Genomic DNA, 22,761 nt, shown 5'->3' with positions numbered 1-22,761 from the left:
CAGGACTTTGCATCTCAGCCTTGCAGACCATCGGAACTGCTGCTGCACGTTGCAGCTCCGCGCAATGACCTTGCATCGTCCACTGTAGCTTACGGGATCTCTTGCTGTGTGACACATCTTAATGCAAGGACGTCACATTGCCCACCGCAGCCCCGGGAACCATTCCTGCATGGCTTATCTCCTTGCACAGACCTTGCATCACCTCAGGTGCACAGCACATCCTCAACGCAGTACTTCACATCGTTCCGCAACCATGATTTAAGGTACTCTGTTCAACAGGTCTAACTTGGTCCCCATATCCGCCTGTGCTCCATTGCAGTCCGCCTGAACTTGTGGTTCTGTCCTCGTCTGGCATCACCTGATAGCACAGTTAGTACTTTGTGCTTTTTGGCACTTTTTCACTTAAATCTTTAAAATTGCATATTATTGGTTCTGTTGATCAGATTTTTGTCATTTTGGTCTTAAATTTTTTTATAAATTTTAATTTGATTTTTCTTCTGTTATGTCTTCACTTCATTACTCTTTGTAGTGCTGCACAAATACTATACACATTGCCATTAAGTTAACCCTGATTGTTATTGTGCCAAGCTACCAGGGAGATAAGCACGGTGAATTTGGGGTTTGCTTATGTTTCACTCTGATATAGATTGTGGTTGCTTGTTGGAGTCCCCCGGGGTTCGATACTGCCTCCAATCATCTCCTACCTTTTCATGGAGCTCCTTGGTGCTCTACCCACAGATAGCCGCATCAACTCTCACCAATATGCTGATGGTGCTTGACCTATATGAGGTGTGAAAAATGCACCCAGAGCAGAAATAATGGCCTGAATCTGGGGAGGCGCCTTTCTTCCCCTTACAGGAAGATCAGGTAAGGTAGACCCAGGGACTTCGTTAACTTATAAAAATCCTGTCCCTTCACGAGCAAATATAAGATGTAAGGTGATACCTGAGGAAAGCAAACATTTGTTCCCCCAGCCAGTCAGGCTCCAAATCCAATGGAAGGGAAACTAACTGCAAACCACTCTTGAAGGTTCCTGCTTTTTTCCTTTTTGAGGAAAAATAAGTGCCAGGCCATAAAAATGAGTGCCGTTGTGCCCTACCTGCAACCACTGACTCAAATAAAGCACTGCAGGCACACATACTCACTCATACGCACACCTTCTTACACACTCACTCATAAACATGCACACATCATACATTTAAAAAAAGTTTTTCAGTTATATCAGCTACCAGCCAAGATCCTATTCAAGCTCTGGGTACTCCATTTTCTGTTTCAAATATAGTGAATAAAAAGTTTATCATTCACTATGTGGGCAGTAAATAATTTGTAGAAAACAAGGAGGCTGGCGCCCTGACACCCGTGTAGGTGAGCTACCTCTGCGTTCTTGGCATTGATTTTGTCACCTCTGAGGCCACGAATAGCAAAGATAGTGACAGGTGTTGCCAGAGGTACGTGAAGGGTCATAGCTGTGATCCCTGGAGGCTCCAAATGACGTGCAATAATAGTTGATAATGCCTGGGTTCAGTCACCCCGAAAAGCAGCCCATTGGTTATTCCCTTACCAGGAGTCTTCCTGTGCCCTCTATGGCCAGCCCAAGCTTGCGTTTCTTACTCTGCATGTAGAAAAGTGCCACAGACCGGAATTACTAATGTCCTAGAAATACTGACGGTAGGCGTGCTGTCTCACTATTCTCAGCATCACTGTGAGAGGTCTTTGCCATGGGCATAGCTGCCAATGTTGCATCACTACTAGAACCCATGTGTCTGAGCCCCGCTTCACCCCAACTATTGTTGTCTTTTACTAGCTAACAATGCAAACAAAGGCCCATGTATTTCCTTTCGTCGGGCCCCGTGGTACCCTTGCCACGCCACAGTGCTTTGCACATGCAGAAGTTTAGTGCTAGCGTCAAATTGTTGTGGGCACTTTGCACGAGTTGATGACAGGACATGCAGGTCTGGGCAAGATGTTAATTACGATGGAGTAATTGGCGTAATTTTGGAAGTTTTGCATAACAACATTGCACAAAAATACCAAGATTACGCCATTAATTCACATTGTGTAATTTGGCGCACAAATTTTAATGTAAATTGTGCCGTTTTGGTAATTTTTTAACAAGAACAGCATTTCAGGTACATTATTTTCCCGAGTAGGCTATTTGGGTAAATTTTTAGTGAAAAACTATACATCTGAACACAAGTGTTTATAGCGCGAGCAGGAGTTCCTCTAGTATGGATGGTCAACAAATTATGCATAATTTTGAGTATTTTCCCAGTAATTTTGCGAATTTTTGCTACTCAAAATTACACAAATTACGCCTACCTATAGTTATGATGCCAGGTCAGTCCATCATTTGTTCCGTATGTCAGTCAGGTTGGAGACTTAAGCTGTGTATAAACCATGTACCACCGAATACTGAATACAATTAAAATCCAGCTGGCTAGGACAGAATGTTTAGACCTTTCTTATGACCCGCGGGTTCATTGGCTGTCTTTGTCTTTAATAGCATTTCACTTCCGACAATAAAATGAAGTTGCCTGTGAGAAATATTTTCTTTTATAGCTATTTTATGTTCTTTAGCTTTGAATTCTGTCAAGTTGTAAAAGTGTTTCCGCCCGGTTTCGAACCGGGGACCTTTCGCGTGTGAGGCGAACGTGATAACCACTACACTACGGAAACCCACATGTGAGCACTGTTGCGGTGAACTCTCAGGACTACAGTTCAGCAGTCGGTGTAGAGTACTGTATATATTTTGACTGTCACCCTGACTGTGAGGATTTCCGATATTATTAACGTTTTAGAGTTATTTTCATAACATTTTATTAAGAAGAAAAACCTACATTTTCTAAACTCCATTTTGCACCTTTTTATATGTTTCAGTCAGTTCGGCTTGAAGAACATGAAACCAGGAATGTGGGGACAGAGGAGTTTTGTCGCGGGGGCGGGGGGAGCTGCACCCCCCACAGCTCGTAAACCTGCCCCCCCGAGGGGGGGATCCTGAGCTGCAGAATAAAAACACAACATCTTTCCCTGGTGACTCGTTCTGTGACTTTTGTCATTTCCTGCCGCAGTGACTTCCCTTTCCAGTAACGCTGCAAAAAAACAATATTTTCCCTTAAGAATCAATGGCAAACGACTTTTACGCACAATATGTAGAATGTCGGGGAGAGATGATTATTGATCTGTGTCCAATAAGGACAGGAGGCGGGAGGGGGGAAACCTTTTGTATTGAGGCTCGTGAGTCATCAGTAGAAACACAAATGACTCTCTCCCCCTCTTTGGGCAGGAAGCCGTCTGACTGCAGGGGCAAACGTCAGGGAAGGAAACTGGGCACTAGGGTGTGTCGTCCTCGTATACACTTCCAATTCTGCCACTAGTGTTACTTGCAACACTGTCAGGATGGCCGAGCGGTCTAAGGCGCTGCGTTTAGGTCGCAGTCTCCTCTGGAGGCGTGGGTTCGAATCCCACTTCTGACATATTTTCTTTAATTTTGATACTTTCTTTTGGACTTGTTTTTACTACCTTCCACTGAATTACAAACGAGTTCAACAGTATATAAACATAATGTTTTAATAAATTAGCGCTACGGTCTATTTTCCCTTTCTTCAACTTCATGCATGCAGGTGGCTTTTGAGACAGTAAATCACAGAATGGCCAACAAATCGAGCAAAGGGGCCTTAGATAAATACCTTGACTCTCTTTCTCAAGAGCGTGGCTATCAATGGTGCAGCAGGTTCAGTGGCACCAGGGTCCTTTGTGTTTCAATTCCAGCTGTATGTTTATTGCTTCCATACTCCGGGAATGGGGGTTCAACCTCAATGCTTGAATAACGACACCCTTACTATGGACCTGCTCTGATTGGAAGAGGCACCCCTACGCAGGTTGCACTCGAATGTCGCAGGAGACCACGGGGCAGCCTCAGCACACAGCCCAATACAAGTAACCCTCACTGCAGGGCGTTGCCACAAATGGTGCTCCCAGATGTTCATTACGTTATGTCTTCTGAACTCATGGGGATTTGGAAAAATACAAGTGTCACAGAAAGAACAAGTGTAGCATATGAGCCACATCCAATCAGCAGCAAATCAGCCACACCTATTCAGCAGCAAATGAACCACACCCATTCAGCAGCAAATAAGCCACGCCCATTCAGCAGCGAATGAGCCACACCCATTCAGCAGCAAATAAGCCATGCCCATTCATCAGCGAATGAGCCACACCCATTCAGCAATGAATGAGCCACACCCATTCAGCAGCAAATGAGCCACGCCCATTCAGCAGCAAATGAGCCATGCCCAATCAGCAAGATAAGGATACGACCTGTAGCGGGTGGTGCACTTTGGAGTGCACTATCGCAAATATATTTTTAAAGCCTGGTGTGGTAGAGCACCGTCATTTACAGAAAGCACATTTTCAATTGAAATGGCCACAAACTTCCCACTGACATGCAGTTTTACTGATAAAAAAATATATAGCATGCAAACAAAAATGTGTAGAAATCACTTTTCAACACATTTATCATTTGCACAGCATCAATTGTCTTGATTTGCTCCTATTAAAATCTTTGTTTCCATCACACTTCAGAATTACAAATAAAATGTGGTGTGTGCTCAGAAAAAAAACCTGACATCCTACAGAAGTGGTTCTCAACCTTTTGACTCCTGTGGACCCCCACATAATCATTACTGTAACCCAGGGTCCCCGATGAATCGCTATTGGAATCTTTATACATACCCCATATGGTGAAGCTCTGAATGGATTGGTATTGTCACTAAACCTAATCTTTCCCTTGGGCAATAAGGATAGACAGAATTAAAATGTACCCACATTTACTGCTCGGGGACAGGGTTCTATAAACTGATTTTGTTTTAATCTCAAGTGATTTGGCCCAGTGCTCAGTTGATTACAATATTCACTCCCTTCCATTTAGTGACCACAATCCCGTTGGTTTAAGAATCAACTATCTTAATATATATAGACCATTCCAAAAAGTAACACCTCAGCTATTATGCTAGCAAAAAACGGGGTGCGTCTTGGGTGGGACGCTATTAAACTGAAAGAATTTTCAGAAAACCTCTTTATAAATAACTACAGGGATCTTTTGGGTTGTCTTTCGGTGTCACCTAACCTTGTAATTTTAAAGTTCTATGTAATAATATTGTATGTTGGGTTGACCCCAAATAATCCCCCTAAAATATGTCAGGGTCATGCCGGGTTCTCTAAAGAATGTACATTTGCACAGCGGGGGCTAAAAGTATCCACTAATGCCACGCCACGCGATATTTTAAAACTTAGACTGGCGAGATCTAATCCCAGAGGAAGCTCATGGCGTCCAGTAGCTCCTTGAAGGCTTCAGTGAGTTTATGTTGCGCCTCAAGCTGAAACTTAACCAGCAGAATTCGTTTGCCATCTCTTGTGGCCCAAACAATCTCAAATAGAGATCCTTTGATCTAGGAGGTAGGTTGATTGAAAAAACCTCCACTTTTAATTATTTGGGTTTTTATTCCACAAAAACAGGAAGTGGGAGACGTTAACAACTGTCTGAGCACAACAAATGGGGGCGTCGGGGGAGGAATCTCTAAGTTTTCCTCTAAACTGGGGCATAAACCAGTCCAGGAGCTCCTCCAGGTTTATAGTAGTAAATGCACAGCATTAGGCACTCGCGGGCAGGAGTTTGGGGTTCTGCTCCTGCAGGGAAGCCTCAAGCTGTGGAAAACACATTTCTGTGTAGACTTACTGCCACACCGCCATGGATGTGGGGGGCACTGTGTTTAACAATAAACTTACAAAACTTGCGATTTAAAAGCACCTGCTGAAAAGTTCCTTGTGTGTCCAGCCTTCAGGAAGCAATTACATTGTCAAGATAACTCTTGTGACTAATGTTCTTGCCAGAGCGAGAGATTGGTGTTTTGTCCAGTGGCAGCTTTGAGCCGCCATAGAGTAGCGCAGAGGGTTAATGTGCCTGATGCAAAGAAAATATATTTTATGCGGATAGATAAGCAGCTATCCAGCGCTTTAAAACAAATGAAATGTATGTGGGAGAGGGACTATGGAGAGATGAGCGGCAGTTTTGCCGGGTGGTAGTGAGGTAATCCGAGGAGATGGCCATGGGGTGGTGGGCGCCAAAAAGGACTGTCGCACAGGCCGCCACCAGCGCTAAAGCGGGCCCAGTTTGTGGCGAAAGATATGGCGCGTCCCACAAGCACATTTTTCTAGGTAGGTTCTGCTGGACCGTCTGACTCAGAATAATGCCGGATCAATTTCATGGCTATCCTATTTAAAGGCAGTGCTTAATTTGTGGTTGTTGTTTTCGGTGCTGAGCACCAGCACTTATTTTTGAGGGCCGGGGCTTATTCTTCTGCCTCAAGCATTTGCTGGGAGCAAAAGACACACATAAGAAAGGCAGAGGAAAGGAAAACCGAAAAAGTGCCACAAAAGGAGAAAGTAGAAAGCTGCTAGAGTGAGTTGAAGGGCAGGGAGTGTATTTTATGGATTGAAGAGGCCGAGATGGCTTCAGGATTACGTTCTCTCAGCATCCCGTGTTCCCACATTTAATTGCAGCAGCCTCGTGTTTAAGAGGAGGGCTTTGGGCACCGGCACGTCTTTATTTACAAAATAAGCACTGTATAAAGGCCACTTTTTATAACCTGGGGTGTGGTGACTATTTTGATAATCCAGAACAGATTACCTCTGACTCAAGAGAAGAGAGAGTAAAACAGAGGTATGACTCCTATAGAGAGGAATCCAGACTGCTGCACATGCTGGACATGCCAACGGCCATGCGTTAAATTCAGCGTGGCACCCAGTAAACACATATTGTTTATTTTATTTGGGTTCCTTACGATAATTAGGTGCAGTATGAACTCTGCACTTTAGTAATGACTCTCTGTAATGCACACTTTATGTTAAATAACATCTTCTATCGTTGCATATCTATTTTCACTGGCATGGCGGAGGTATATACATTAAATTATCACAATGGGCTTATAGCACGTGGGACACAGTTATTGTGCATAAACTACCGTTCTTAAGTTTCTTATTATCTGTCGTTCTTGCGCCAGAGCACGTGTTAATATGAAAGAACATCACTGAATGCTCAGAACAATATATAGGAAGTGGGTAGTGACGTCACAGAGCCATGTACTCTTAACTGTATGATTGGGGTTACCCTCAGCCCTCCTCATGACGTCAAACACTGAAAGGGGGGGGGGCTTGTCAACTAGTAGTGATACAGAAGCATGCTTGTGTCAGAGTGGGCGGGGTTTACGGCTCGCATCTGACTACCCACCTGTGCACTCACGTATTATACGAGATAAAGTACCTCTGTGTATTTATCAGGATATGACAAGTGAGCTCAGATCTTCGTGCTCTGTAATGGAACTCAGTCCACGTCTATGTGTCTCTAGGTGGTTACGACCATCCTCTGTGACGTGCAATGTCTTTGTGCAGTTGAAAGTACATTAACATGAGTATGGTGCGGGTAATTGACTGGGGGTTGCTGTAGGAGGCTGGACTGGCTTGTAGTGAGTACCAAGGGGTACTTGCACCTTGTACCAGGCCCAGTTATCCCTTATTAGTGTATAGGGTGTTTAGCAGCTTAGGCTGATAGATAATGGTAGCTTAGCAGAGCAGCTTAGGCTGAACTAGGAGACGTGTGAAGCTACTACAGTACCACAAGTGTCACTTGCACAATATCATAAGAAAACACAATACACAGTTATACTAAAAATAAAGGTACTTTATTTTTATGACAATATGCCAAAGTATCTTAGCGTGTACCCTCAGTGAGAGGATAGGAAATATACACAAGATATATGTACACAATACCAAAAATATGCGGTATAGTCTTAGAAAACAGTGCAAACAATGTATAGTTACAATAGGATGCAATGGGGACACATAGGGATAGGGGCAACACAAACCATATACTCCAAAAGTGGAATGCGAACCACGAATGGACCCCAAACCTATGTGACCTTGTAGAGGGTCGCTGGGACTATTAGAAAATAGTGAGAGTTAGAAAAATAACCCTCCCCAAGACCCTGAAAAGTGAGTGCAAAGTGCACTAAAGTTCCCCCAAAGACAAAGAAGTCGTGATAGAGGAATAATGCAGGAAAGACACAAACCAACAATGCAACAACGGTGGATTTCCAATCTAGGGTACCTGTGGAACAAGGGGACCAAGTCCAAAAGTCACAAGCAAGTCGGAGATGGGCATATGCCCAGGAAATGCCAGCTGTGGGTGCAAAGAAGCTTCTACTTGACAGAAGAAGCTGAGGTTTCTGCAGGAACAAAAAAGGCTAGAGACTTCCCCTTTGGTAGACGGATCCCTCTTGCCGTGGAGAGTCGTGCAGAAGTAATTTCCCGCCGAAAGAACACCAACAAGCCTTGCTAGCTGCAAATCGTGCAGTTAGCGTTTTTGGACGCTGCTGTGGCCCAGGAGGGACCAGGAGGTCGCAAATTGGACCAGGAGGTAGAGGGGACGTCGAGAAAGACAAGGAGCCCTCTCAGCAGCAGGTAGCACCCAGAGAAGTGCCAGAAACAGGCACTACGAGGATGCGTGAAACAGTGCTCACCCGAAGTTACACAAAGGAGTCCCACGTCGCCGGAGACCAACTTAGAAAGTCGTGCAATGCAGGTTAGAGTGCCGTGGACCCAGGCTTGGTTGTGCACAAAGGATTTCCGCCGGAAGTGCACAGGGGCCGGAGTAGCTGCAAAAGTCGCGGTTCCCAGCAATGCAGTCTAGCGAGGTGAGGCAAGGACTTACCTCCACCAAACTTGGACTGAAGAGTCACTGGACTGTGGGAGTCACTTGGACAGAGTTGCTGGATTCGAGGGACCTCGCTCGTCGTGCTGAGAGGAAACCCAAGGGACCGGTAATGCAGCTTTTTGGTGCCTGCGGTTGCAGGGGGAAGATTCCGTCGACCCACGGGAGATTTCTTCGGAGCTTCTAGTGCAGAGAGGAGGCAGACTACCCCCACAGCATGCACCACCAGGAAAACAGTCGAGAAGGCGGCAGGATCAGCGTTACAGAGTTGCAGTAGTCGTCTTTGCTACTTGCAGTGTTGCAGGCTTCCAGTGCGGTCAGCAGTCGATTCCTTGGCAGAAGGTGAAGAGAGAGATGCAGAGGAACTCTGATGAGCTCTTGCATTCGTTATCTAAAGTTTCCCCAGAGACAGAGACCCTAAATAGCCAGAAAAGAGGGTTTGGCTACTTAGGCAAGAGGATAGGCTACTAACACCTGAAGGAGCCTATCAGAAGGAGTCTCTGACGTCACCTGGTGGCACTGGCCACTCAGAGCAGTCCAGTGTGCCAGCAGCACCTCTGATTCCAAGATGGCAGAGGTCTGGAGCACACTGGAGGAGCTCTGGACACCTCCCAGGGGAGGTGCAGGTCAGGGGAGTGCTCACTCCCCTTTCCTTTGTCCAGTTTCGCGCCAGAGCAGGGCTAAGGGGTCCCTGAACCGGTGTAGACTGGCTTATGCACATCTGTGCCCAAGAAAGCATTTCCAGAGGCTGGGGGAGGCTACTCCTCCCCTGCCTTCACACCATTTTCAAAAGGGACACCTCTCTCAGAGGAAGTCCTTTGTTCTGCCATCCTGGGACAAGCCTGGCTTGACCCCAGGGGGGCAGAAACCTGTCTGAGGGGTTGGCAGCAGCTGCAGTGAAACCCCAGGAAAGGCAGTTTGGCAGTACCAGGGTCTGTGCTACAGACCACTGGGATCATGGAATTGTGCCAACAATGCCAGGATGGCATAGAGGGGGCAATTCCATGATCTTAGACATGTTACATGGCCATATTCGGAGTTACCATTGTGAAGTTACATATAGGGAGTGACCTATATGTAGTGCACGCGTGTAATGGTGTCCCCGCACTCACAAAGTCCGGGGAATTGGCCCTGAACAATGTGGGGGCACCTTGGCTAGTGCCAGGGTGCCCTCACACTAAGTAACGTTGCACCTAACCTTTACCAGGTAAAGGTTAGACATATAGGTGACTTATAAGTTACTTAAGTGCAGTGTAAAATGGCTGTGAAATAACGTGGACGTTATTTCACTCAGGCTGCAGTGGCAGGCCTGTGTTAGAATTGTCAGAGCTCCCTATGGGTGGCAAAAGAAATGCTGCAGCCCATAGGGATCTCCTGGAACCCAATACCCTGGGTACCTCAGTACCATATACTAGGGAATTATAAGGGTGTTCCAGTAAGCCAATGTGAATTGGTAAAATTGGTCACTAGCCTGTTAGTGACAATTTGGAAAGAAATGAGAGAGCATAACCACTGAGGTTCTGATTAGCAGAGCCTCAGTGAGACAGTTAGTCACTACACAGGTAACACATTCAGGCACACTTATGAGCACTGGGGCCCTGGTGAACAGGGTCCCAGTGACACATACAACTAAAACAACATATATACAGTGAAAAATGGGGGTAACATGACAGGCAAGATGGTACTTTCCTACACAACCCCCCACCAAACGAAGGACAATAAGACTAGCCATGACCTGATGAGTCTTCATTGTCTAAGTGGAAATATCTGGAGAGTCCATCTGCATTGGAGTGGCTACTCCCAGGTCTATGTTCCACTGTATAGTCCATTCCCTGTAGGGATATAGACCACCTCAACAATTTAGGATTTTCACCTTTCATTTGTTTTAGCCAAAGTAGAGGTTTGTGGTCTGTCTGAACAATGAAGTGAGTGCCAAACAGGTATGGCCTCAACTTCTTCAGTGCCCAGACTACAGCAAAGGCTTCCCTCTCAATGGCAGACCAATGCTTTTCTCTTGGGGTCAACCTCCTACTAATAAAAGCAACAGGTTGATCCTGGCCCTCAGAACTAAGTTGTGATAGGACTGCCCCTACTCCTAATTCAGATGCATCAGTTTGGACATAGAATTTTTCAGAGTAACAAGGGCTTTTCAGGACAGGTGCAGAGCACATGGCCTGCTTCAGCTCCTCAAAAGCTTTTTGACAATTTGCTGTCCATAATATCTTTTTAGGCATCTTCTTGGAAGTGAGGTCATTAAGAGGGGCTGCAATGGAGCCATAGTTCTTAATGAACCTCCTGTAATACCCAGTGAGGCCTAGGAAGGCTCTCACCTGAGTTTGTGTAGTAGGGGGAACCCAGTCAATAATTGTTTGGATTTTCCCCTGTAGTGGTGCAATCTGTTCCCCACCAACAAGGTGTCCCAGATAAACCACCTTACCCTGCCCTATCTGGCACTTTGAAGCCTTGATAGTGAGGCCTGCCTTTTGCAGGGCCTCCAAAACTTTCCATAGGTGGACCAGGTGATCATCCCAGCTGGAGCTAAAGACAACTATATCGTCCAAATATGCTGCAATGAAAGCCTCCAGCCCTTGCAGGACTGTGTTCACCAACCTCTGAAAAGTGGCAGGTGCATTTTTCAAACCAAAAGGCATTACAGTGAACTGGTAATGTCCTCCAATGGTTGAGAATGCAGTTTTAGGTTTTGCATCTTCTGACAATTTGATCTGCCAATACCCTGCAGTCAAGTCAAAAGTGCTTAGATACTTGGCAGATGCCAGTGTATCTATGAGCTCATCTGCCCTGGGTATAGGGTGAGCATCAGTTTTGGTTACTAAGTTGAGACCTCTATAGTCTACACAAAACCGCATTTCCTTCTTTCCATCTTTGGAATTGGGTTTTGGTACAAGTACCACAGGAGAAGCCCATGGACTTTCAGAGTGCTCAACCACTCCTAGTTCTAAAATTTTCTGGACCTCTTGCTTTATGCAGTCCCTGACATGGTCAGGCTGCCTATAGATCTTACTTTTGACAGGCAAGCTGTCTCCAGTATCTATAGTGTGCTCACACCAAGAAGTGGTACCTGGCACAGTAGAGAAGAGTTCAGAGAATTGATCTAGGAGATTTATGCAATGGTCTTTCTGCTCAGCAGTAAGACAATCAGCCAAAACTACACCTTCCACAAGAGCATCTTGTTCTGTGGAAGAGAAGAGATCAGGTAGAGGATCACTGTCTTCTTCCTGTCCCTCATCAGTTGCCATGAGCAGGGTGAGATCAGCCCTGTCATAGTAGGGTTTCAGGCGGTTTACATGGAGTACCCTAAGGGGACTCCTTGCTGTGCCTAAGTCAACTAAATAGGTGACTTCACCCTTTTTCTCAACAATTGTGTGGGGACCACTCCATTTATCTTGGAGTGCTCTTGGGGCCACAGGCTCCAAGACCCACACTTTCTGCCCTAGTTGGTACTGAACCAAAACAGCCTTCTGATCATGCCATTGCTTCTGGAGCTCTTGGCTGGCCTGAAGGTTTTTGCTGGCCTTTTTCATGTACTCAGCCATCCTTGATCTGAGGCCAAGTACATAGTCCACAATATCTTGTTTTGGAGCTTTTAAAGGTTGTTCCCAACCCTCCTTGACAAGTGTGAGTGGACCCCTAACAGGGTGTCCAAAAAGAAGTTCAAAGGGGCTGAAGCCCACTCCTTTCTGGGGTACCTCCCTGTAGGCAAAAAGGAGGCATGGTAGAAGGATATCCCATCTCCTGCGGAGTTTTTCAGGGAGACCCATAATCATGCCTTTGAGAGTTTTGTTAAATCTCTCTACCAGTCCATTAGTTTGTGGATGATAGGGTGTAGTGAACTTGTAAGTCACACCACACTCCTTCCACATGGCCTTTAAGTATGCAGACATGAAATTGATTCCCCTGTCTGATACTACTTCCTTTGGGAAGCCCACCCTGGAAAATATTCCCAGGAGGGCCTTTGCCACTGCAGGTGCTGTAGTGGTCCTTAAAGGAATAGCTTCAGGATATCTTGTGGCATGGTCCACTACCACCAAGATAAACCTATTGCCTGAAGCAGTAGGAGGGTCAAGGGGGCCAACTATGTCAACCCCTACCCTTTCAAAGGGAACCCCAACCACAGGCAGTGGAATAAGGGGTGCCTTTGGAGTGCCACCTGTCTTGCCACTGGCTTGACAGGTTTCACAGGACTTACAAAAATCTTTTGTGTCCTCAGACATCCTAGGGCAATGAAACAAGGGAACAAGTCTGTCCCAAGTTTTCATTTGTCCCAGATGCCCAGCTAGGGGAATGTCGTGTGCAAGAGTTAGAGGAACTTTCTGTACTCCTGAGGAATCACTAATCTCCTGGCAGCTCCAGGTTTAGGATCCCTTGCCTCAGTGTACAAGAGGTTGTCCTCCCAGTAAACTCTGTGAGAGTCACTGACATCCCCATTAGCCTGTTTGACAGCTTGCTGTCTTAGACCCTCTAATGTGGGACAGGTTTGCTGTGCCACACTCAGCTCCTCCCTGGCAGGCCCCCCTTCACCCAAAAGCTCAGCAGTGTCTGCTTCAAGCTCCTCTGGTGTAGGTTCTGCACAGGGAGGGAATTCTTCTTCCTCAGAAGTTGAATCCACTGTAGAGGAAGGGATAGTAGGAAGTGGTTTGCTTCTACTAGCCCTTCCTTTAGGGAGCACTTGGTCCATTGTTCCAGGATCCAAGCTTCCCTGTCCTTTTTGCTTTTTGGCCTGAGCCCTGGTTAAAGCAAAAATATGCCCTGGGATGCCCAGCATTGCTGCATGGGCCTCCAACTCCACATCTGACCAAGCTGATGTCTCCAAATCATTTCCTAGTAGACAGTCTACAGGTAAATCTGTGGCTACCACAACTTTCTTTGGACCAGTAACCCCCCCCCCAGTTGAGATTAACAACAGCCATGGGGAGGCTAAGTGTGTTGTTGTGAGCATCGGTTACTTGGTACTGGTGACCAAGTAGGTGTTGTTCAGGGTGGACCAGTTTCTCTATGACCATAGTCACACTGGCACCAGTGTCCCTGTAGGCCTGAACCTCAACACCATTTATTAGGGGTAGCTGCTTCTACTTATCCATATTAAGGGGACAAGCAACTAAGGTGGCTAAATCAATAGCCCCCTCAGAGACTAACACAGCCTCTGTGGCCTCCCTAACAAGGCCAACCCCAACTAAGTTACCAAAAGTGAACCCAGCTACTCCCTTGGATTGGCTATTAGTAGGTTTGCTCCCACCACCACTGCTATTAGTAGGGACACTAGGTGTAGCAGTAGGGGTTGTAGTGGTAGGAGCAGTGGTGCCTTTCTTTGGACAACTGGGATCTGTTGTCCAATGGCCTTTTATTTTACATAAATAGCACCATGGTTTCTTTTCCTTGTTCTGATTAAAGGAGGATTTGGACCCACCACCCCCACCAGAGTGTTTTTGTGGGCCTGATGAAGACTCATGTTTAGATTTGTCCCCACCCTTGTCAGAAGACTTACCATCCTTCTTCTTGTTGCCATCTTTGTCACCCCCTGTATGAACTTTTCTGTTCACCCTTGTTCTGACCCATTTGTCTGCCTTCTTTCCCAATTCTTGGGGAGAGGTCAGATCAGAGTCCACCAAGTACTGGTGCAACAAATCAGACACACAATTATTAAGAATATGCTCTCTCAGGATCAAGTTATACAGGCTTTCAAAGTCAGTAACCTTACTGCCATTTAACCACCCCTCCAAGGCCTTCACTGAATGGTCAATGAAATCAACCCAGTCTTGTGAAGACTCCTTTTTGGTCTCTCTGAACTTTATCCCGTATTGTTCAGTGGTTAAGCCATAACCATCCAGGAGTGCATTCTTAAGTACTGTAAAATTATTGGCATCACTTTCTTTCACAGTAAGGAGCCTATCCCTACCTTTTCCACTAAATGATAGCCATAGGATAGCAGCCCACTGCCTTTGAGGGACATCCTGTACAACACAGGCCCTCTCAAGTGCAGCAAACCACTTGTTAATGTCATCCCCCTCCTTATAAGGGGGAACTATCTTGTGCAGATTCCTGGAATCATGCTCTTTTACAGGATGACTATGGGGAATACTGCTGCTGCCACCATGGGTTTCTAAACCCAACTTCTGTCTTTCCTTCTCTATTTCTAAAGACTGTCTATCCAAATCCAGCTGTTGCTTTTTAAGCTTCAGTCTGGTTTGTTCCACCCTCAACTTATTGAGTTCCCTTTCTAACAATCTGTCATCAGGGTTGGTGGGAGGGACATTTCTAGATACAGAGGTATGATGGGAATGAACAGAAGGAGACCTGTCCCTTACAGAAGCCACCCTAACAGCTTGGCTAACAGAAACATCACTACCACTGTGGTGAGAATAAATGCTTTTGCTATAATGTGAGACAACACTATTTGTATGGTGTGGCTCTTCATCATTACCAACTATGCTAGACTGTCTAGTAATGGGCAGGCTAGGAAGTTTCTTTCCTGAATCTTTTCCTGGGGGAGTCCCTGGATCAGATTGGGAACCATTAGCTACTTTTTCAACAGATGTGGCCCCTTTGGCCTTATCTTGTTCTCTAACCATGTTAAGTAACAATTCCAAGGAAGGATTCTTCCCTACACTCAAACCTCTCTCTATGCAGAGACTCCTTGCTCCTTTCCAGCTAAGGTGATCATATGCAATCTTGGACAGATCAACATTTTGGCCTGTGCCAGACATTTTTTAGAGAGAGTTAAAGTGATAGAAAAAGAGAAAAAAGTTTTCAGAACTTTTTGGAAAGACAGAAAAAACTTTTTTAAACTTTTAAGAACTTTTTGAAAGTTTAGAAGTACTTTTCAGCACTTTAGAAAAGAGTGAAAAGAGGAAATGCAAAACTTTTTAGCTATGTGTACACACACTGAACTTGTTTTGTATATTCTTCTCTTATGAAAAGTACAATGACAAGAGTGGTAAGTAGTCTCAAAGCACTTATCCCACCACTGCACAACCAATGTAGGAGGCTGGACTGGCTTGTAGTGAGTACCAAGGGGTACTTGCACCTTGCACCAGGCCCAGTTATCCCTTATTAGTGTATAGGGTGTCTAGCAGCTTAGGCTGATAGATAATGGTAGCTTAGCAGAGCAGCTTAGGCTGAACTAGGAGACGTGTGAAGCTACTACAGTACCACAAGTGTCACTTGCACAATATCATAAGAAAACACAATACACAGTTATACTAAAAATAAAGGTACTTTATTTTTATGACAATATGCCAAAGTATCTTAGAGTGTACCCTCAGTGAGAGGATAGGAAATATACACAAGATATATGTACACAATACCAAAAATATGCAGTATAGTCTTAGAAAACAGTGCAAACAATGTATAGTTACAATAGGATGCAATGGGGACACATAGGGATAGGGGCAACACAAACCATATACTCCAAAAGTGGAATGCGAACCACAAATGGACCCCAAACCTATGTGACCTTGTAGAGGGTCGCTGGGACTATTAGAAAATAGTGAGAGTTAGAAAAATAACCCTCCCCAAGACCCTGAAAAGTGAGTGCAAAGTGCACTAAAGTTCCCCCAAAGACAAAGAAGTCGTGATAGAGGAATAATGCAGGAAAGACACAAACCAACAATGCAACAACAGTGGATTTTCAATCTAGGGTACCTGTGGAACAAGGGGACCAAGTCCAAAAGTCACAAGCAAGTCGGAGATGGGCATATGCCCAGGAAATGCCAGCTGTGGGTGCAAAGAAGCTTCAACTGGACAGAAGAAGCTGAGGTTTCTGCAGGAACGAAAAGGGCTAGAGACTTCCCCTTTGGTGGACGGATTCCTCTCGCCGTGGAGAGTTGTGCAGAAGTGTTTTACCGCCGAAAGAATGCCAACAAGCCTTGCTAGCTGCAAATCGTGCGGTTAGCGTTTTGGGACGCTGCTGTGGCCCAGGAGAGACCAGGAGGTCGCAAAGTGGACCAGGAGGTAGAGGGGACATCGAGAAAGACAAGGAGCCCTCTCAACAGCAGGTAGCACCCGGAGAAGTGCCAGAAACAGGCACTACAAGGATGCGTGAAACGGTGCTCACCCAAAGTTACACAAAGGAGTCCCACGTCGCCGGAGACCAACTTAGAAAGTCGTGCAATGCAGGTTAGAGTGCCGTGGACCCAAGCTTGGCTGTGCACAAAGGATTTCTGCCGGAAGTGCACAGGGGCCGGAGTAGCTGCAAAAGTCGCGGTTCCCAGCAATGCAGTCTAGCGAGGTGAGGCAAGGACTTACCTCCACCAAACTTGGACTGAAGAGTCACTGGACTGTGGGAGTCACTTGGACAGAGTTGCTGGATTCGAGGGACCTCGCTCGTCGTGCTGAGAGGAGACCCAAGGGACCGGTAATGCAGGTTTTTGGTGCCTGCGGTTGCAGGGGGAAGATTCCGTCGACCCACGGGAGATTTCTTCGGAGCTTCTAGTGCAGAGAGGAGGCAGACTACCCCCACAGCATGCACCACCAGGAAAACAGTCGAGAAGGCGGCAGGATCAGCGTTACAGAGTTGCAGTAGTCGTCTTTGCTACTTTGTTGCAGTGTTGCAGGCTTCTAGCGTGGTCAGCAGTCGATTCCTTGGCAGAAGGTGAAGAGAGAGATGCAGAGGAACTCTGATGATCTCTTGCATTCGTTATCTAAAGTTTCCCCAGAGTCAGAGACCCTAAATAGCCAGAAAAGAGGGTTTGGCTACTTAGGCGAGAGGATAGGCTACTAACACCTGAAGGAGCCTATCAGAAGGAGTCTCTGACGTCACCTGGTGGCACTGGCCACTCAGAGCAGTCCAGTGTGCCAGCAGCACCTCTGTTTCCAAGATGGCAGAGGTCTGGAGCACACTGGAGGAGCTCTGGACACCTCCCAGGGGAGGTGCAGGTCAGGGGAGTGGTCACTCCCCTTTCCTTTGTCCAGTTTCGCGCCAGAGCAGGGCTAAGGGGTCCCTGAACCGGTGTAGACTGGCTTATGCAGAATTGGGCACATCTGTGCCCAACAAAGCATTTCCAGAGGCTGGGGGAGGCTACTCCTCCCCTGCCTTCACACCATTTTCCAAAGGGAGAGGGTGTAACACCCTCTCTCAGAGGAAGTCCTTTGTTCTGCCATCCTGGGTCAAGCCTGGCTTGACCCCAGGGGGGCAGAAACCTGTCTGAGGGGTTGGCAGCAGCAGCAGCTGCAGTGAAACCCCAGGAAAGGCAGTTTGGCAGTACCAGGGTCTGTGCTACAGACCACTGGGATCATGGAATTGTGCCAACAATGCCAGGATCCATGATCTTAGACATGTTACATGGCCATATTCGGAGTTACCATTGTGAAGTTACATATAGGTAGTGACCTATATGTAGTGCACGCGTGTAATGGTGTCCCCGCACTCACAAAGTCCGGGGAATTGGCCCTGAACAATGTGGGGGCACCTTGGCTAGTGTCAGGGTGCCCTCACACTAAGTAACTTTGCACCTAAGCTTTACCAGGTAAAGGTTAGACATATAGGTGACTTATAAGTTACTTAAGTGCAGTGTAAAATGGCTGTGAAATAACGTGGACGTTATTTCACTCAGGCTGCAGTGGCAGGCCTGTGTAAGAATTGTCAGAGCTCCCTATGGGTGGCAAAAGAAATGCTGCAGCCCATAGGGATCTCCTGGAACCCCAATACCCTGGGTACCTCAGTACCATATACTAGGGAATTATAAGGGTGTTCCAGTAAGCCAATGTGAATTGGTAAAATTGGTCACTAGCCTGTTAGTGACAATTTGGAAAGAAATGAGAGAGCATAACCACTGAGGTTCTGATTAGCAGAGCCTCAGTGAGACAGTTAGTCACTACACAGGTAACACATTCAGGCACACTTATGAGCACTGGGGCCCTGGTGAACAGGGTCCCAGTGACACATACAACTAAAACAACATATATACAGTGAAAAATGGGGGTAACATGCCAGGCAAGATGGTACTTTCCTACAGTTGCAATCTGTCTTTGAAGCAATGGCAGAGCCCAGTGAGGGTTACACTAATGAATGTAATGTATAAAAGTGATGGAAGCTTGTAGTTTTGAGAGCAGCTTTATCGGGAAGCATATTTTAAGTGAAATACGGTATCCAAGTTATATTGTGAAATAAAGAAGAAGCTAAAAGAAAAGCTGTGCCCTCTGTGAGGCTCGAACTCACGACCTTCAGATTATGAGACTGACGCGCTGCCTACTGCGCTAAGAAGGCTCTGAGAATCACTCTCCGCAGCCCCCCTTGTGCACTGTGATGGGCTGCGCCGAGGCAGCACAGGCCATCTTTTCTATTCGGCTTCAGGAGCTGCTGTATCGTGTTCTCTAGAAGTGTCTCTTTACCACCTCCACACTTTCAATGAATCATTCATCCTGAAAGTATTTCAAACATATTGAATTATAATGAGAAATATTACAGCGATGTCCCTGGGAGCTGCGCCCTCGTCCGATTACCATAACTGAAGGGAGAGGAGACGCCGCTTCCGACGAGGTGGGAGATCTTCAAGGCGCTGCATCTGTCTCTGCCACCAGCAGCGGCAGCAGCGAGTCACTGTTCGACGTGCGAGATCTTCAAAGCGCTGCAGCTATCTCTGCCTCGGGATGGGGGGGGGGGGAGCAGTGAGTAACTGTCCGAGGTGTGAGATCTTCAAGGCGCTACAGGTATGTATCTCTACCTCCAGCAGGGGCAGCACTGAGTCACTGTCCGAGGAATGAGATCTTCAAGGCGCTGCAGCTGTCTCTACCTCCAGCAGGAACAGCAGTGAGTGACGCCTAACGAGATGTAATATCTTCTAGGCACTAGCTTTCTCTGCCTCCAGTAGGTGGGGAGACTGAGCCACGAGGGCTGAATGGCGGCAGTGTTAATCATTCATCTCTGGTGTCATCGTACACATCACACGTGACAATGCCCAGAGTGAATGTTGCTTCATGGGCCTCTTTGTAACCAATGAAACAATTCTGTGATCCGTACAGCGCTTTAAGGCTTCGAACAGCGCCTGTTTTTTCTAACCTGTGCTCTGTTTGCTCCTCTTCTCTCCATCGCACACTGTTGACTCTGTCTTCCATTCGGTCCTAGTTTATCCAGACTCGCACACTAAAATCACTTCTATGTGCTAGCTCCTGGGAGCGAACCCCGCATTTCACTTCATGGCAGGTTTTCTCTTCTCAGTCTGATATGTGAACATATGTGTGTCACACGCGAATTGAGTCCAATACTCTCAGTGAAAGAGAGACTATTTCAGTGGGTGGTTCCATAGTGTAGTGGTTATCACGTCTGCTTTACACGCAGAAGGTCCTGGGTTCGATCCCCAGTGGAACCAAGTGTAATCTTTTTTTTTCCTTTCTCATTAATAATTTTCAAAACCCCTCATATGTATGATATGTTTCTCAGATTCTAAGGTTTCAGATCTTTGTCTTTTATCTTCACCCGTCTCCAGCTCCGATTATTCTAGAATTACTCATCATCTTTAGGTCTAAGCCACTCCGCTGAACCAATAGAGCGGAAAACTAGAATGGATAAAGGCAATAGGTCTGGATCCATGATTATTTTGTTCATAGAATCATGTTCCAAAATATTAAAAAGAACATGGAAGTACAAATCTGGTCACGTGACCTTATAGTTTCAATGAAAATGGATTTTCATATAAGTAGAATGTGATTCATATTTACATACTGGAAATGCGTAATTGTCCCTACATTACTGTAACACATCAATACAGGATAAATACACAAAGGAGACTATAAAAATAGAAAAAAAGAAAAACAACGGAAGCAAAAAAGCATTGGCAAGGTAAAGTGTTGTCATTACCCAAGCACCGAGGTGCACCTCTTTTTATGGGGATTGGCATCCACGATCAGAGAAAACATGGCCCTCACAGTGCAAGTGAACCAGTGCCTGGACTGGGTGACCCGTCGCCCCATGCTGTGTGCAGGTGGGAGGAAGAGGCCAACTGTGAATCACAGAGCAGCAGATGAACGGATAACACAGCGGCCACCATTGTGTAGGTGGCGTGAGTTGGAGTCTCCATACAAAGGGTGTTTTTTGTTGGCTGCAGAGGGGCTGGGCACAGACTTAGTGTAACAACATCTTATTTTACGTTAACAATTACATAGAAATTCACAAAAAACACAAAGGTTAAGGTGGAGTTATACATAAGCGAGGTAGTGTGACTTTAACTAATGTTACACAAACCTTAGAATTTCCCTGAAAAAACATATGTGAAAGTGAAGTTAGACATGGGTAAACTACTGTTTGAAAAGCAAAAAACACGCTGTATCTTACTTGAGTGTGACTTGCACCACTGTGGTGCACTGATTATGATATCACATATTATATCACTGATGACATCTGAAATCTGTGGTGATACAAGGTATACGTAGGTCAGTTACGCATAACCGGTGAATTTCAGCTGTCATTCTTTTTAAACAGTAGGTTTTTTATTATAAGAGCACCCACATGTAAGTCTATTTTAACATCTATCTATCTATCTATCAATCTTTCCTCATACATATTACCTACTGGCGATTGCCAGTAGGTACTTATAGCTACAACCTAATTTCCATAGGAATGGCATTTTTTGTTTTGTCTATGACTTTAGCGCCATTTGATGTATCTTCACAAATTTTTCAAAACTAGCTTGCCACTCCATTCACCTGCTGTGTTGAGAGTTTTAAGGTGATTCGTCAAGTGCGTTCCGACAACAAGGGGGGGCATCAAAATGTGTTTTCCCCTTGGAATTTTCCATAGAGATTGTAGACAGGACTACAGCCCGACCCTCTGAACGGATTTACACCAAATTTGGCAGAAAGCTCGGTCTTGGTCCAGAAGCATGCTTTTTGTTATTTTGTGTAAATCTGATCAATAGCTTTGGAGTTATTAAAGAAAAAAGATTTATGTATAGCTAGGGACGCAGATCATCTGTGGATGCCATGGGGGATCCGTAGCTCCCAAGCCAAAAGCAAAGCCCTGATTGGTTGGCCACAACCTGAGAGAAAAGTTGCATCTTCCATTTTCTTTATTGCATTTTGTGACTAGTGAAACTTAGGGCCTGATTATAACCTTGGCGCAGTGGATTACTCCATCACAAACTTGACGGATATCCCGTCCACCGTACTACAAGTTCCATGGGACAAAATGGAACTAGTTATACGGTGGTGGGATCCGTCACATTTGTGGCAGAGTAATTCCCCTCCGCAAACGTTGTAATCAGGCCCTCAGTAAAGTTACACAAAAAAAAGAGCAATTTAGACTTATAAATTACTCACAGTTGTAAGTTACCTTTGTCAGAAGCCCCAACGTTGCCTAATTTGTAAAACAATAAGTGCAGGAGCCCAAAACGTTGCTGAGAAGTCTGCGGCTGATGCTATTGAATGACAGCGCGCTGAATACCAAGCCTGGTAGTTTTGATTTCACCTCATTCCAAGCCTTCTTCATCTCTTACACTTCTTCCCATCGAATCCTTTAATGCTCAGCCTTCAAAGCCCTACCTCTCCTTATCTCATGGACATACACAACTCCCTGAAACCCACTTCTTATGAAGATACTGTCTGACTGTCGTCCTCATCAAAGCTTTCTCTGGGGATCTGCCTTTACCTCAACTTGTCACTGTCAGTGCCTCCTTCACTCAAGGCGAAGGCCAGATTTTCCTATTCCTAAAGAAACCTACACTAGACCCCTATGACCTCACCATCTATCAGCATCAATGTCACCTGCCATTCACCAGCAAAATCTTTGAAAAATCAGTCTTTGTTCACCTCCATGATCGCATCAATGCTGACCATTTCCTGCATGACTAAGAGTCTGGTTTCAGATGCTAATGCAGCAGGAGATTGCTAACATACACATAGGAGGCGACACCCTTTGGTCTACAGATGAAGATGACCCCCTGCCTCCTGATACTGCTGGACTTCCCAGCTGCCTTCAACACTGTCTACTATTCAACGCCTATATGAACACTCCAGTCTCAAATGTGATTCACCAACAAGGTCCTCTG

At 45.9% G+C, this 22,761-nt stretch overlaps 1 protein-coding gene and 4 non-coding genes across 5 annotated transcripts in view; 2 read left to right on the top strand and 3 right to left on the bottom strand.

Annotated features, from left to right (window-relative positions):
* Positions 1-22,761, bottom strand: part of LOC138276470 (neurofilament medium polypeptide-like) — a 120,050-nt gene that overhangs the window by 70,805 nt on the left and 26,484 nt on the right. The gene's annotated exons all lie outside the window — the stretch shown is intronic.
* On the bottom strand, positions 2,604-2,676 carry TRNAV-CAC (transfer RNA valine (anticodon CAC)). The gene has a single exon. It is a non-coding gene; the product is annotated as a tRNA-Val (tRNA).
* TRNAL-UAG (transfer RNA leucine (anticodon UAG)) lies at positions 3,391-3,473 on the top strand. Its single transcript has one exon. It is a non-coding gene; the product is annotated as a tRNA-Leu (tRNA).
* Positions 18,914-18,986, bottom strand: TRNAM-CAU (transfer RNA methionine (anticodon CAU)). Its single transcript has one exon. It is a non-coding gene; the product is annotated as a tRNA-Met (tRNA).
* On the top strand, positions 20,016-20,088 carry TRNAV-UAC (transfer RNA valine (anticodon UAC)). The gene has a single exon. It is a non-coding gene; the product is annotated as a tRNA-Val (tRNA).

Source organism: Pleurodeles waltl, unplaced genomic scaffold (genome assembly GCF_031143425.1).
Source record: "Pleurodeles waltl isolate 20211129_DDA unplaced genomic scaffold, aPleWal1.hap1.20221129 scaffold_39, whole genome shotgun sequence".
NCBI classification, from domain to species: Eukaryota; Metazoa; Chordata; class Amphibia; order Caudata; family Salamandridae; genus Pleurodeles; species Pleurodeles waltl.
The sequence above is the reverse complement of the archived record's forward strand: the minus strand, read 5'-3'. Positions and strand labels throughout refer to the sequence as shown.